Below are 12411 nucleotides of genomic sequence, written 5' to 3' on the forward strand. Positions count from 1 at the left end.
CCTCGCCCCGCCCACTGCCGCCCTCGCCCCGCCCCTGGACCCGCCAACGCCCGACCCCCGAGTCTCCCGGCGCCCGGCTCCTGAGGACCACTAGGAGGCGCAGCTCTTGTCTCGGCCCCTGCGGCTGAATCCCAGAGGGGCTCCGAGGAATAAAGAAAACCGCGCCAAAACAGCGGAGCAGCCCCCAGCCTCCGGCCGGTTGAGTGCACGGCCCACACCCTAGCCGAATTCCTGGGGATGGCAGGGAAGTCTCCAGGGGCTGCGAAGGCCGCCCTTTCAACTCCAGGCTCTACCTGTAAATGCATGCGGGTACAGGACATTGCGAAAATGCCTTTAAGGCTCCTGTGCTGTTGGTACTCTCGTCATTTATATTGCTGTTCAGTGATGGAAGACCTGACTGCCTCCAACAGCAAACTGTTTCTCCTTGTCTTAGTCCACACCTCCTGCTGTTAATGCCACAACATTTTTGAGGGATCAGTGGGAGAAAAGGGAGCCGAGATTCCTTAGGAATCCCAGAGCAGGATTCCTTACCATCCTAACACCTTGGTGGCGTTAAAACAGCAGTCTTTCTGAACAAAACTTTTACTGGACTTACAGGACTCAGGGCTGTCCACTAAAGGTGTCGGTAGACACTTTTATCTGATGAAAACCTGGCCCCCTTTAAGCCAAGCTAGTAACCTCACAGTATTACAAGCAGTTCATAACTCTATGTACTCTATTTGTACCTTCCAGTAACTCAGCTAACAGGAGAAAATCCAAGGGCAAGAGTTTGGAGCCAGATGGCCCACTGTGTCTGCTAAGAGGCTGAATTCATATGATTGATAGCTCCCTTCCCCAAGCTTACCCTAAAGGAGCAGGAAGGCAAACACACACACACACACACACACACACACACACACACACACACACGGCGGGGGTGGGGGAGAGAGAGAGCGCGCTATCAAAATTAAGAGTGATATTGGTGGCATGTATAGACTAATTGAACAATGGGACAGATTAGAGAACACAGAAACACACGCTTGCTTGTGTAGAACTGTGGTATATGATACAGGTGGCATTTTGGGGAAGTAAAGAGAGGATTTTCATTAAGTGAAGCTGGAAAATGGTTATTTATACTGAAAGAGATAAAATTGGAACCCTTTTCCATGCCTTACACACACACAGACACACACACACACACACACACACACACACACACAAAACGTATTCCAGATTAAGGACTTAAATGTCAAAAACAACTTTAAAGCTCTTGACAAAAAATATCAGCAAATAACTTTTAGTCTTTAGGATAGAAAAAGATTTCTTAAACAATGCAGACAAATGGTTGACTATAAGACAATATTGATTTTTGACTGTTAGCATTAAGAACTTTTACTTGTCAAAAGACAACATAAAAAGCACAAAAGACAAGATATGCATCGGAAGAAATGATTTTCAAAATACATGAGTGACAAAGGACTCCTATTATGAATATATATACAAATTAATAAGAAAAACACAAACAATCCAGTAGAGAAATGGGTAAAAAGCATGAATAAACATTCCGCAGATGGAGAAACACATATGACCAATAAGTATATGAACAGATATCCTACCTCATTAGTAATAAGGGAAATAAAAAGCAAGACTATGGTGAAATACCACTGTACACTCATTCAGTTATCAAAATGAAAATGTATAACAATATTAACTGTTGAAGAGGGTGTGATCCATGAGTTCTTGAACATTGCTGGTGTGAGTAAAACTGGTACTTGACAGTTAAGAAAACAATTTTCCATTATCTTTTAAAATTGAACATGCTTCTACTGCCTGAGCCAGCAATCTCTCTTTTCTCTCTCTCTCCTTCTCTCTCCTTGCTCCTTCTCCTGAGCCAAACCATTCTTCATTTCCTCCACCTCCCCCATGAAGCAGGTCTTCTCTGAGGGATGGCCTAAGACAAGATTATACAGTTGGAAGATTAGTTTTTGGGTTCGTTAGAAAACAGAGCCTGAAGCAAAACATATGTGCTAAAACTTCACTGTAGGATGCAATCCAATGGGTGTAAGAGTGAAGGGAAAGGAAAAATGAGGCACAGAAGGATGGAAAGAAAATATAAATTGGTGTGCTCCTGAGCTTGCCACTGCTATTCAAGAAAATACAACTTGTTTCTCAGTCTCCCTGGTTGCCTCCAGGTATGCTATACAGAACCATGGCATCTTGAAACTGTGAAAGAAAGGAAAAAAATTGATCTGCCAGCAGATTTTGGCCTTATCTCTCACTGGTCAAAGTTCACCCAACTGGGTGTTAATTTTCCCACACTTCTGAGTTGTGTTACCTGGGAGCTGGCAGTAATTTAGAGAGTCAGATCCCACATACCACAGTTCAGTGCTGAGTTCAGAAGTGGTAGGGGTGACAGCCTCTGTGGGTCTGGTCACATAGAATTTGAGGGGTATAAATTGGGCCCAGTTTTCCCATATTTATATGTTAAGAAACTATAGTGATTGTTATTAATACTTAAGAAATAGTTGCTGTCTTTCTCTCTTTCCATAAAATTTACCCATGAATAATTCAAGTGGTTTTCAGTATAATCACTGAGTTGTACAACCATCCCCACTATCTAATTTCAGAACATTTTCATCACCCTCGAAGGAAACCTCATACCCATCATCAATTATTCCCAATCCCCTTTCCCCTAACCAGTGGCAGCCACTCACCTGTTTTCTTCAGGACTAATTGAATCTACCACAAGGAGCTGAAAAGAAGCCTGTCCCTTGACATTTTATAAGTATAGATTGACCCTTGCAATGGTTGGTAGCCAAAAGTCACACTATTGGGGTGGCCTAGCAAAGCTTAAGTGACTAATTCCAGTGAGTTCTTGACTAATAGATCCTCAATGTACCTGGCAGAAATGTAAGTCTTTTCCGAAGAAGTCTTCATTAATACTAAGCCTTCATTTCCACACATATTTGCCAAGAAAATATGCAGCTTACAGTAAAATAAAATATATCACTACACACAAACAAGGAAACAAAACCCCATGAATGAGATCCAGTAGGTAACAAAATTGAACCAAAAACTTCAGACAGTGGAATTCAAGATTAGCTGAACATTAGAAAATTTATTAATCCAATGTCCCACATTAACATATGAATGGGAAATGCCCTATTATCTCAGTAGGTAAAAAAATATTCAATGTAACTCAACATCTACTAAACAAACAAACAAACAAACAAACAACTTTTATCATAGAAGAAAGCATCCTTAATCTGATTTTTAAAAAGCTATTTGTAATACAGAATTGTACACCTGAAATCTATGTAATTTTACTAACAATTGTCACCCCAATAAATTTAATAAAATAAAATAAAAAAAAGCTATTTGTAAAAAAACCTACAACAAATATATTTAGTGATGAAAAGCCGAATGCATTTCCTTTAAGATTTTGAACAAGAGAAGGATGCCTCTCTCACAACATTTTTTCCATCTTGTATTGTAAGTCCTATTCAGTACAGTAAGGTAAAATAAAAGTATAAAGGTGCAAAGATTGGGAAAGAAGAAATAAAATTGTTATTATCTGCAGATACTTATTGTCTTTGTAGAATATCTTATTGTATCTGTGGAAAACCTACAGATAAATTATTAAAATTATAAGCTCTATTAGTAAGGTCGCTGGCTACAGTCATTATACAGAAATCAATTGCATTTGTATATACCAGCAACACAGAGAAAATATAATTTAAAAATACCATTCATTATGACATTTAAAATGATCAAATAGGAATAGATCTAATTGTCTATACAGACTGTATGGCGACAATTATAAAACCATTGGAGTCCAGTGAAGAAGGGCTAAAAAATGGAGCAGTAAGTCATGTTTGTGTTTTACAAGATTCAATTTTATGAATATGCTCTCCCCAGATTGGCCTATAGCTTCAATGCAATTCCAATAAAAATCTCAACAGATATATTTTGTGAAATTTGGCAATCAAATTTTAAAATATGTATGGAGTTGTAAAGAACAAGAATAGCCAAAGCATTCTAGAAGAAAATGGTCAGGGGACAGGCTTCCCAGAGGGCAAGACCTGTAATAAAGCTATGGTAATTAAGAGACTGTGGTATAGGCACAGAAATAGACAAATAGACTGATGGAACACAAGAGAGACTAGAAGCAGATTAATGCATTTTTTTCAATTGGGGAATATTGGGGAACAGTGTGTTTTTCCAGGACCCATCAGTCATTGTTCTTCAATCTAGTTGTGGAGGGCACAGCTCAGCTGCAAGTCCAGTCACCATTTTCAATCTTAGTTGCAGGGGGCACAGCCCACCATCCCATGTGAGAATTGAACCGTCAACCTTGTTGTTGAGAGCTGAGGCTCTAACCAACTGAGCCATTCAGCCGCCCCAGATTAATGCATATTTAGACCCTTGGTAACATGACAGGCATTGCAAAGCAGTAGGGAAAAGGATAGACTTGCTCTAAGTGGTACTGGGCATATTGGGATGCATATTATCAAAACGGAAACTGAGACTGGTTAGAGGTGAAGGCAAACGCTTTATCCAAATGACTGCAATTGGAAGGACTCCAGAGAGAGTAACTCCTTAAGCAAAATGTAGTTAAAGTTTTTATTGAGGTAAAGCTCAGGGTGGAAAAATACTGGGAAAGCAAATGGGCTGACTCAGAAGATGGATGGTCTTACAGCTTGTCTTCTTTTCAACGTTCCCATGCCTTTTTCTGGTCGGCCAGTTCCATCCAGTTCAGGGTGCTCATTGCTCAGCATCTGATTTTGCTCCTTGGAATTTATTGCTTCTTGGAATGTCTTGCAATTATCTGCTTTTCTCAGTTCCTAGAACTGTCTTTAGGCACATAAATTCAGTTCAAAGTTCATGGGTGGAAAAGTATGGCTTCTCACAATATTTTAAAAAAGTGAAATTGGACTCTACCTCACATCATGCAAAAATCAACTCCAAGTAGTTTAAGGACTTAAATGTGAAAGGCAAAACTATAAAACTTTTGGAAGACAATGTAGGAGTCTTCCTTTCTGACTTTGGGAGTAGAAAAGGATTTCTTTAAACAGACACCAGAAACACTAACGTAGAGGAAAATGATTGCCAAATTTGACTACATAAGACAGGTTCTTCCAATCATCAAAATACATCATATCTGCCTGATCTCTGCACAGTACACCTGAAGCTGAACAATACTGAATGCCAACTATAATAAGATATATATATATGTATGTATATTTATATATTTGTATGTATATTGTTACAGGTAAGTTTTGCTTTGTCTTGTGCACCTGAAACTAATAAAATTTAAAAAAATACATCATATCAAGAGTGAAAACATAATCCTCAAACTAGGAGAAGATATGTTCCACATCTATAGCCTACAGACATTAATATACAGAATATATAAAGAATTCCTACTGATCAATAAAGAATAAATGAAACTACAATTCTGAAAAATGGGCAAAATTAATTAACAGGAATTTCATAAAAGAGAAAGACAAATGGTACATGAATACATGAGAAAGGTCTTTAATCTCGTCAGTTATCAGGGAAATGAGAAGTACGAAAACAATAAGATATAATTTCTCACCCACCAGATTGGCAAAAAATTGAAAGACTAATGATATTGCATGTTCTCCAGGATGTGGGCTAATGGGAACATTACATTCCTACTGCTGGTAGGGATATAAATTGGTGCAATCACTTTGGGAAGCTGGCATTGTATAATGAAGGGGAGTGTGCACTTACCCTTTGACCCAGCAAGTCAGTCACGGCGTGTATTCTTTAGAGAAACGGCACTCTTGCACATGCACACCACCAGACCTGCAATAATATTTATGGAAGCTTTATTTAGAATAAGAAAAAACCCAGAAAAAATACAAATGTCGTTCTACAGCTGATGGCCTAAATGAATAGAGTTCTTTTCATACAATAATACAATGAGATGTTGCACGGAATGGATGAAAATGGGCTAACTAAAACTATAAGCATCAACATGGATGAATCTCAAAACTGAAAGTAAATAAATGGAGAAAGCCATGAAGAATATATACATATGATTTAGTTTTTATACATTTTAAAAACAGGCAAGGTTGGGGGGTGGGAGGTGAGGGTAAGGGGGATCAAATATATGGTGATGGAAGGAGAACTGACTCTGGGTGGTGAACACACAATGGGATTTATAGATGATGTAATACAGAATTGTACACCTGAAATCTATGTAATTTTACTAACAATTGTCACCCCAACAAATTAAACACACACACACACACACACACACAAACAAAAATCAAAAAACAAAACAAAAAAACAACAACAGGCAAGTCTATGGTGATAGAAGACAGGTCAGGGTTACATTAGGGGTGAGGAAAAACTGGGGATGCAAGGAGGGGGAGGATGACAAATTTGTTCATTTTGTGATAATTCTTTGAGCTGAAGACTTATGATCTGTGCTCTTTTGTGTATGTATGTCATACTTCAAAAAAGAAGTTTAAAATTTTTCTGGCATCGAGCCTAAGGATACTGCAAGAATTAAAAAAACAAAAACAAAACAAGACCCAGCAATTCCAGTCCTGGGTATTTTTCCGAAGAAATCCAAAACATTAATTCAAAAAGATATAAACAACCCTACGTTCATTGCAGGACTATTTACAATAGCCAAGATGTGGAAACAACCTAAGTGCCCATCAATAGATGATTGGATAACGAAGAGGTGGTACATATATACAACAGAATATTTCTTGGCCATAAAAAGGAATGAAATCTTACCACTTGCGACAACATAGATGTACCTAGAGGATATTATGCTAAGTGAAATAAGTCAACAAAGACAAATGCCTTATGATCTGACTTATATGTGGAATCCAAAGAACAGAATAAATTAACAAAACAGAAACAGACTCATACATACAGAGAACAAACTGATGGTTGCCAGATGGGAGAGGGTGTGTGATACTGGGTGAGAAAGGTGAAGGGATTAAGAAATGCAAATTGGCAGTTACAAAATAGTCACCGGGATGTGAAGTACAGCATAGGGAATATAGTCACTAATATTGTAACAGCTATGTATGGTGTCAGATGGGCACTAGACTTATTGGGTGAATCACTTCATAAATTATATAAATGCCTAACCACTATGCTGTACACCTGAAACTAATATAAATTGTATGTCAACTGTAACTGAAAAAAAATTACCAAGAATTTAAAAAATACAGGCAAGATTAAATAATACATTGCTAAACATAATTGGCAAAAAATATGAAGAAAACCAAGGAAATAACACAATGTTCAGGACAGTAGGAGGAGGGAGGGCTGTGAGCGTGGAGTGTAAATTGATACAACCATCATGTGGAACAATATAAAAAAACTATAAAATGGTCATAGCTGATAACAGAACGATTCCATGTTCAACAATTTATCTTGAGGAACCACTTGGATGAGATATAAAGACTGTAAAGATGTGTGAAAGGGTGTTCACCAAATTGCTGTTTGTGTGGCAACTCTGCCCACCCTGCCTCCTTGTTCAAACAAAAACATCTCTCATTTGGATGTTGGTAAAGCCTCCTGACTGGTCTCCCTGCTTCTGTCCTTGCTCCCTACATTCTCAACATAGCAGCTGAGATAACCCTTAAAAAAATCAATTCAATTATGACCCTTCTCTGCTCCAAACCTATTAGTGTCTCCTTTATTGCCCCCAGGAAGAGCCGGAATCCTTTCCATGGCCCACAAGGCCCTACTCTGCCCCTCGTTTACTCTGTGTGTTTTTTTTTTTTTTTCACTGCTACTCGAACATACCAGGGTGCTCTTGTCCCAGCACCTGTGCCCTGCTGCATCTTCTGCCTGGAATGCCTGTTGTTGCTGTTTGAATAATCTGAATCCTCCCAGTAGGATTAGTGTCTGTGTTATAATCTGCCCAGAACAGTGCCTGGCTCACAGTAGGTGTTCAATAAGGTGTCTACCGAGTGAATGATTTCAAACTCAGAACAGCAAAGGGAAAAAGCAAATCAATAATTTGTAAAACTATTACCTGCATTATATTTATAATAGTGAAAAAGTAGAAGCTCCCTAAATACAGTCATGTACTGCTTAACAAGGAGGACATATTCTGAGAAATTTGTACTTAGGCGATGTTGTCACTGTGCAAACATCAGAATGTACTTACACTAACCTAGATGGTCTAGCCTGCTGCACACCTGGGCTGTGTGGTATCGCCTATTGCTCCTAGACTACAAGCCTGTATAGCATGTCACTGTACAGAACTACATGAGATTAAATCAAGGACAAGAGAAAATGATGCAGTTAAGAGAAGCAGTGAACACGAGATGTATGAGACTGCTGCTGGCGTAACACGGCATATTGTTTGACGGCAATTTTTTTTTTCTTATAAGTAGAAAGAGGACACTCAAAAATAATGATTATAGTACAGTAAATACAAAAACCAGTAGCATGGTCATTTATTATCATTATCAGGTGTTATGTACTGTACATAATCGTATGTGCTATGCTGTTACATGACTGGCAGGGCAGTAAGTTTGTTTACACCAGCATCACCACCAACACGTGAGGAATTCACTGCCTTCTCACATCAGAACGGCTATGACATCACTAGGAGGTAGGAGTTTTTCAGCTTCATTATAATCTATAGAATCACTGTATTATATGTGGACTGTTGTTGACTGAAACATTATTATGCAGTGCATAATTGCAATCGTTATATGGGATGGGTAAATGACTTATGTCACATCCACTGTAAGGAAACTATACAACACTTAAAATTATGTAGACATATCTTTCCACTGACATGGAAAGATATCCAGGATATGTCACATAGTGAAGAAAAAAGTAAGCTACACAATAACATGCATAGTGTAGAATTTGGTAAAAAAAAAAAATAGTATCTACGTGGACAAGTTTCTGTGACTGTGTGCATGAGCATTTCTCAATCCCATGTTCAAATTTGATTAGGAAATGCTGCACATTATATGCTCTTGTGGAGATTCGTATTAACCTTTAAAGGCTCTTAGAGGTCCTAGAACAAAGATACATGTTTACATTTGTTTAATCCAGCACCTCTGAAAACTTAATGGACCACAGAGTCCCTGTGGTCTCACAACATTTATTAAAACAGAACAATTGTTTCACAGAACAGATTTTGTGAAACTGGTAATATAAGCCTGGAAAAAAGTTTGACAATGTTTATTTCTGGGTGCTAGGATTATGGGTACACTTTCTTCTTTCTGTACTTTATAATTTTTTCTTTTTGCAACAAGTATGTGTTATTTTATAATCAAAACAGTAAAAAGGCTATTCCCATTGTTCAATTGCACGTTTTAAAGGAGAAAATAAAGGCAAAAATAGTTTAAGATGAAGACAATTTAATTTTAACTGATGCATAGCACATAGCGCACTCTCCACTCTCTTGGAATCCAGCAAGCTAAACACCACGCTTGCCCAGTTGAATCTTCTAGTACTTCATTGGATTGGTTCACCTACATGAATACTGGGAAAGAAAGAGAAAATAATGAATGCTGAACAAAGTTTAAATTCCTATATACTCTCCTGGTTTGCACAGTTACTTTGTAGTTACATCACCTTTTCCAAGACAGGATTTTAGACAGCTTCTTCTCTTCCTATGAACCAAATGATTTCATATGGACAAAAATGTTTTGATGACTTAAGAAAATGAGTAAGAATGTGTTTATAGTACAGTTAGAATTGGAGGTAGAGGTAGGAGTATGGTCAGTTAGCTTTTCTTTTGTTTTTAAAGTATCTTTTAAAAAACATACTAATCAAACAGTGCAGTTTGTTGTGGAAAGATTAGAAAGTGCAAATAGACAACACTAAACATGAAATTAAATAACAATAGTAATTATAATAATTAAAACCAGCTATTCACTACCACAAGGAGATAAACAATATCTAATACTTTGGTTAGGTCCTTAAAAGCTTCCCCTGTACTTATAGTTTTCAATAACAAATTGGATTAAATTGTATAGCCTCTGTTATAATCTGCTTTTTTCCACTCCACAATGTTTTATGAATACGATTCCACGGAATTGTCCTTCTACAACAATATTTTGGTTACTGTACACGTAGTACTCATTGTACGAATGTTCAATGCATTCTTTAATCAACCAATGGCCATTTAAGTTGTTTCAATTTTTTGCACTATTATAAACCATCCTAAAAATTCTTTATATGTGTATCTTTGTGTCCTTCTAGTGCCAGTCTGTCCCCGCGATTCCCAATGGAGAACTGAGACATTAATCAAGCTTCCATGTTAGTTCCCTCAGGTTAACGAGCAGGTACCGTAGCTTAAACCTTCATTAAAGCTGCAGCTAGTGGTGTATCAATGAGTAGAGAGGGTGAATAAAGAGGCAAAGAGAATGTGTTTGCAGTCCTTGCTGTGAAACGTATTAATAAAAAATCAGCAGGTATTATTGACAGTCTACTACTATGTGCTCAGTACCAAGTGCCAATTTTCCCTATGACTTGATGTGCTCTTTTATGACTATAGACTCGTCTTCCTTTATTTCTGCAACATTTAAAAACATGATACATTGAAGTATTTTTTTCTCTGTTGTGTTGCTTTGGTTTCCTTCTACAAAGAGATAAATCGTGTCTTCTACATCTGTCATTTTTTCTCTAGTCTTACTTTCACTAAAATGTTTGTTTATCTCTGTTTAATAGTGCTGGCTTTTTGATCCTGCATTCCATATCTCTCTTTGTATGTTTTCATCAATGTCTTCTTTTGTTTTGCTGTATCTGGCCTGCCCTCACTGTCCTGATGTTTCTTTCACTAGCTAGCTTGTTTGTTCCCAGCAAGCGCTTACTGGGTTTTCTCCTCAGGTTGAGCCATCTACTTCAAAGAAGGAAGTATTTCTCCTGGCATGTTGCCTGCTTTATCTTCACAGAAGTCCTTCTGAATGTTCATGTTTACCCAATACTTCAGATGTTTCTGATGAAGCTGCCTGCTGGCCATAGTTTGAGAACCATTAAAAGATACAGAATCAGATATATCCTGACTTGAGTCCTGGCTTCTTTAGTCGGGAGATACAGTTTTTGTCTGTGTTTGGGAAGAATGAACAGGATTGGTGAACATATAGCCAGTCTCTGTCACAGTCTGTATTACTGGCTGCCCGATATCTGTCCCACTCTTCCTTCCATACACGGAACGCAGCCACCCAGATACCCCCTTGGAAACGGCCTTGTTTCTCTAACTGCTGAGAGTGCTGTCACCAGCTTTTAGCTGTTAGCAATTTTAGGGTTTGCCTCAGCTGTTAAGAGCTGCCTGCACTTCCCACATCTACTAACAGATGGAGGTGTGGTTATAAAGGCCCACCTATTTCAGGCTTCTGTGGGACAGCTCCAAGGCTTTGTTGAACTTGCAAGGCAGCTGAATTTCTCCCTTCTTCTCCCTACCCTCCACTGGCATTGAGCCCTGATAATACACCCAGCATACTGAACTCTTATCTCACTATCTGCTTCCAGAACACCTGACTCGTAGCACAACTTTTCTTCAAGACTTTAATCCCATTTGTCACTGTGTCCAGCTCAAAGTCCAGAGTATCTGAGTGATGTTTGGTACTCTCAAGTCTGGGCGTAGCTCTCCTTGGTTAAGTGACCTATGAACTGAAACAAGTTATCTGCCCCTGATCTCCACACCTCATATCCAACGACTGAACAGGAAGAGGATAACCACCATAAACACTCCCATGTGGAAAGAGGAAGAGTGGGGGGCACATGGCAGTCACTGCTCTGTGGTAATCCTGGAATCCTGCTGGGCAGACATTGACTAGGCCGGGATCTTACTTTACAGGAGGAGCTCCCTGGCCCATTGCCCACCCTCTGGGAGGCCCATCTGAAGCCAGTGTTGGGGAGCATGTCCTCCTAGGAGCCTTTCAAGCCTGTGCCCAAATACTGTTTTGAGGCTCAAACAATGGAAACCTCATTTTGTTCTGGTTCATGGTTTCTTTGGCAATAGGCTTCTCTCAAAACTGTAGCTGGCTTTTATTTGGCTACAATCAGTTGTATATGCCGGTAACCATATGTAAGATTGTTTCCTAGATACAGTTCTTGACCTTGTAATCATTTTGAGGTTCTTAGGAGTCCTAGGTGGAGACACCACACCCTTAATTTGACCTTTGCCCTCAGCCATTTTATTAGCTTGTGAGTATGAACAGTCCTTTACTACAGAAAGCCTTCTTTAATTCCATCTCACACTTTCGTAGTTTCCTCCACTTGGACTGTCTCCCGCCATAGCACTGACCCACCAGTTTGTCATTATTCAATTGTCTTATTTCTCTGTCTCTCTATCAACCAGGAGAGAGTCAGGTAGTTATCTCTTGGTAAGTACTGATGAAATTAATGAGATGTAGGCTTTTCTAGCTATGCTTAATTATATTGTTAACTATTTCAGGAATC

Source organism: Rhinolophus sinicus, chromosome 18, assembly GCF_057876585.1.
Source record: "Rhinolophus sinicus isolate RSI-liver-muscle chromosome 18, RSI-T2T, whole genome shotgun sequence".
In the NCBI taxonomy this organism is placed as follows: domain Eukaryota; kingdom Metazoa; phylum Chordata; class Mammalia; order Chiroptera; family Rhinolophidae; genus Rhinolophus; species Rhinolophus sinicus.